The sequence below is a fragment of the Schistocerca gregaria genome, unplaced genomic scaffold, assembly GCF_023897955.1.
Source record: "Schistocerca gregaria isolate iqSchGreg1 unplaced genomic scaffold, iqSchGreg1.2 ptg000205l, whole genome shotgun sequence".
In the NCBI taxonomy this organism is placed as follows: Eukaryota; Metazoa; Arthropoda; class Insecta; order Orthoptera; family Acrididae; genus Schistocerca; species Schistocerca gregaria.
Genome location: NW_026061740.1, coordinates 49,087 through 54,258, shown reverse-complemented (window position 1 = coordinate 54,258; position 5,172 = coordinate 49,087).

The following is a 5,172-nucleotide window of genomic DNA, read 5'->3' as shown; positions in this document are numbered from 1 at the left end:
GTAGTACAATTCAAGATTTAGGTATCGATTATTGACTTTTTTGCTGGCTTTGGTGCCTAGGACATGAGCTAGGACCTTACGATTCTGCATGAAAGGAGGACTAGCAGCCGAGTTGCACGGGAGAATGTAAAAATTGTTCAAATGTAGTAAAAAACTGAGAAATCCGTCCGTTTTCGTCATTTGTTATCGAATCGACTTAAAGCCAGATCGTTACATTGGACGCTCTTCTCTCTGAAACGGTTGTACTTATCGTCTGCAAAGCTATGTCGTGTGCTGCGGTATGCGGAGATACATAAAGCACCATAGTAGAACACAGATGAAGCTTCTAAGTTGATGTAATAGCCAGTAAGAAGTAGTACAATTCAAGACTTAGGTATCGATTATTGACTTTTTACCCTTCTTTGGTGCCTTGGACATGAGCTGGGGCCTTAAGATTCTGCATGAAACGAGGACTAGCAGCCGAGTTGCACGGGAGAATGTGAAAAGTGGTCATATGTATTAAAAACCTGAGAAATCCGTTCGTTTTCGTCATTTGTTATCGAATCGACTCAAAGCCAGATCGTCACATTGGTCGCTCTCCTCTCTGAAACGGTTGTACTTATCGTCTGCAAAGCTATGTCGCGTGCTGCGGTATACGGAGACACTAAAATCACCATGGTGGAACACAGATGAAGCTTCTAATTTGATGTAATAGCCAGTAAGAAGTAGTACAATTCAAGTTTTAGCTATCGATTATTGACTTTTTAGCTGGCTTTGGTGCCTTGGTCATGAGCTATGTCCTTAAGATTCAGCATGAAAGGAGGACTAGCAGCCGAGTTGCATGTGAGAATGTGAAAAGTGTTCATATGTAGTAAAACCTGAGAAATCCGTTCGTTTTCGTCATTTGTTATCGAATCGACTTAAAGCCAGATCGTCACATTGGCCCCTCTCCTCTCTGAAACGGTTGTACTTATCGTCTGCAAAGCTATGTCGCGTGCTGCAGTAGGCGGAGACACTAAAAGCACCATAGTAGAACACAGCTGAAGCTTCTAAGTTGATGTAATAGCCAGTAAGGAGTAGTACAATTCAAGTTTTAGGTATCGAATATTGACTTTTTAGTTGGCTTTAGTGCCTTGGACATGAGCTAGGACCTTATGATTCCGCATGAAAGGAGGACTAGCAGCCGCGTTGCACGGGAGGATGCGAAAAGTGTTCATATGTAGTAAAAACCTGAGAACTCCGTCCTTTTTCGTCATTTTTTATTGAATCGACTTAAAGCCAGATCGTCACATTGGCCGCTCTACTCTCTGAAACGGTTGTACTTATCGTCTGCACAGCTATGGCGCCTGCTGCGGTATGCGGAGACACTAAAAGCACCATAGTAGAACACAGATTAAGCTTCTAAGTTGATGTAATAGCAAGTAAGAAGTAGTACAATTCAAGTATTAGGTATCGATTATTGACTTTTTCGCTGGCTTTGGTGCCTTGGACATGACGTAGGACCTTAAGATTGTGCATGAAAGGAGGACTAGCAGCCGAGTTGCATGGGAGAATGTGGAAAGTGTTCATATGTAGTAAAAATCTGAGAAATCCGTCCGTTATCGTCATTTGTTATCGAATCAACTTGAAGCCAGATCGTCACATTGCACGCTCTTCTCTCTGAAACGGATGTACGTATCGTCTGCAAAGCTATGTCGCGTGCCGCGGTATGCGGAGACACTAAAAGCACCATAGTAGAACACAGATGAAGCTTCTAAGTTGATGTAATAGCCAGTAAGGAGTAGTACAAGTCAAGTTTTAGGTATCGAATATTGACTTTTTAGCTGGTTTAGGTGCCTTGGACATGAGCTAGGACCTTAAGATTCTGCATGAATGGAGGACTAGCAGCCGAGTTGCACGGGAGGATGTGAAAAGTGTTCATATGTAGTAAAAACCTGAGAAATCCGTCCGTTTTCGTAATTTATTATCGAATCGACTTAAAGCCAGATCGTCACATTGGCCGCTCTTCTCTCTGAAACGATTGTACTTATCGTCTGCAAAGCTATGTCGCGTGCTGCGGAATGCGGAGACACTAAAAGCACCATAGTAGAACACAGATGAAGCTTCTAAGTTGATGTAATAGCCAGTAAGGAGTAGAACAATTCAAGTTTTAGGTATCGAATATTGAATTTTTAGCTGGCTTTGGTGCCTTGGACTTGAGCTAGGACCTTAAGATTCTGCATGAAAGGAGGACTAGCTGCCGAGTTGCACGGGAGAATGCGAAAAGTTTTCATATGTAGTAAAAACCTGAGAAATCCGTCCGTTTTCGGAATATATTATCGAATCGACTTAAAGCCAGATCGTCACATTGGCCGCTCTTCTCTCTGAAACGGTTGTACTTATCGTCTGCAAACCTATGTCGCGTGCTGCAGTATGTGGAGACACTAAAAGCACCATAGTAGAACACAGATGAAGCTTCTAAGTTGATGTGATAGCCAGTGAGACGTAGTACAATTCAAGTTTTAGGTATCGATTATTGACTTTTTAGCAGGCTTTGGTGCCTTGGACATGAGCTAGGACCTTAAGATTCTGCATAAAAGGAGGACTAGCAGCCGCGCTGCACGGGAGTATGTGAAAAGTGTTCATATGTAGTAAAAACCTGAGAAATCCGTCCATTTTCGTCATTTGTTATCGAATCGACTTAAAGCCAGATCGTCACATTGGCCCCTCTTCTCTCTGAAACGGTTGTACTTATCGTCTGCAAAGCTATGTCGCGTGCTGCGGTATGCGGAGACACTAAAATCACCATAGTGGAACACAGATGAAGCTTCTAAGTTGATGTAATAGCCAGTAAGAAGTAGTAGATTTCAAGTTTTAGGTATCGAATATTGAATTTTTAGCTGGCTTTGGTGCCTTGGACATGAGCTATGTCCTTAAGATTCTGCATGAAAGGAGGCCTAGCAGCCAAGTTGCACGGGAGAATGTAAAAAGTGTTCATATGTAGTAAAAACCTGAGAAATCCGTCCGTTTTCGTCATTTGTTATCGAATCGACTTAAAGCTAGGTCGTCACATTGGCCGCTCTTCTCTCTGAAACGGTTGTACTTATCGTCTGCAAAGCTATGTCGCGTGCTGCGGTATGCGGAGACACTAAAAGCACCATAGTAGAACACAGATGAAGCTTCTAAGTTGATGTAATAGCCAGTAAGAAGTAGTACAATTCAAGATTAAGGTATCGATTACTGACTTTTTTGCTGGCTTTGGTGCCTTGGACATGAGCTAGGACCTTACGATTCGGCATGAAAGGAGGACTAGCAGCCAAGTTGCACGGGAGGATGCGAAAAGTGTTCATTTGTAGTAAAAACCTGAGAAATCCGTCCGTTATCGTAATTTATTATCGAATCGACTTAAAGCAGTTCGTCACATTGGCCGCTCTTCTCTCTGAAACGGTTGTACTTATAGTCTGCAAAGCAATGTCGCGTGCTGCGGTATGCGGAGACACTAAAAGCACCATAGTAGAACACAGATGAAGCTTCTAAGTTGATGTAATAGCCAGTAAGAAGTAATACAATTCAAGTTTTAGGTATCGAATATTGACTTTTTAGCTGGCTTTGGTGCCTTGGACAAGAGCTAGGACCTTACGATTCTGCATGAAATCAGGACTAGCAGCCGCGTTGCACGGGAGTATGTGAAAAGTGTTCATATGTAGTAAAAACCTGAGAAAACCGTCCATTTTCGTCATTTGTTATCGAATCGACTGAAAGCCAGATCGTCACATTGGCCCCTCTTCTCTCTGAAACGGTTGTACTTATCGTCTGCAAAGCTATGTCGTGTGCTGCGGTATGCGGAGACACTAAAAGCACCATAGTGGAACACAGATGAAGCTTCTAAGTTGATGTAATAGCCAGTAAGAAGTAGTACAATTCAAGTTTTAGGTATCGATTATTGACTTTTTAGCTGGCTTTGGTGCCTTGGATATGAGCTATGTCCTTAAGATTCTGCATGAAAGGAGGACTAGCAGCCGAGTTGCGTGGGAGAATGTGAAAGGTGTTCATATGTAGTGAAAACCTGAGAAATCGGGCCTTTTTCGTCAGTTGTTATCGAATCAACTTGAAGCCAGATCGTCACATTGGCCGCTCTTCTCTCTGAAACGGTTGTACTTATCGTCTGCAAAGCTATGTCGCGTGCTGCGGTATGCGGAGTCACTAAAAACACCATAGTAGAACACAGATAAAGCTTCTAAGTTGATGTAATAGCCAGTAAGGAGTAGTACAATTCAAGTTTTAGGTATAGAATATTGACTTTTTAGCTGGCTTTGGTGCCTTGGACATGAGGTAGGACCTTACGATTCTGCATGAAAGGAGGGCTAGCAGCCGAGTTGCACGGGAGAATGTAAAAAGTGTTCATATGTAGTAAAAACCTGAGAAATCCGTCCGTTTTCGTCATTTGTTATCGAATCGACTTAAAGCCAGATCGTCACATTGGCCCCTCTTCTCTCTGAAACGGTTGTACTTATCGTCTGCAAAGCTATGTCGCGTGCTGCGGTATGCGGAGTCACTAAAAGCACCATAGTAGAACACAGATGAAGCTTCTAAGTTGATGTGATAGCCAGTGAGAAGTAGTACAATTCAAGTTTTAGGTATCGATTAATGACATTTTAGCTGGCTTTGGTGCCTTGGACATGACGTAGGACCTTAAGATTGTGCATGAAAGGAGGACTAGCAGCCGCGTTGCACGGGAGTATGTGAAAAGTGTTCATATGTAGTAAAAACCTGAGAAATCCGTCCATTTTCGTCATTTGTTATCGAATCGACTTAGAGCCAGATCGTCACATTGGCCCCTCTTCTCTCTGAAACGGTTGTACTTATCGTCTGCAAAGCTATGTCGCGTGCTGCGGTATGCGGAGACACTAAAATCACCATAGTGGAACACAGATGAAGCTTCTAAGTTGATGTAATAGCCAGTAAGAAATAGTACAATTCAAGTTTTAGGTATCGAATATTGAATTTTTAGCTGGCTTTGGTGCCTTGGACATGAGCTATGTCCTTAAGACTCTGCATGAAAGGAGGACTAGCAGCCGAGTTGCATGGGAGAATGTGGAAAGTGTTCATATGTAGTAAAAATCTGAGAAATCCGTCCGTTATCGTCATTTGTTATCGAATCAACTTGAAGCCAGATCGTCACATTGCACGCTCTTCTCTCTGAAACGGATGTAC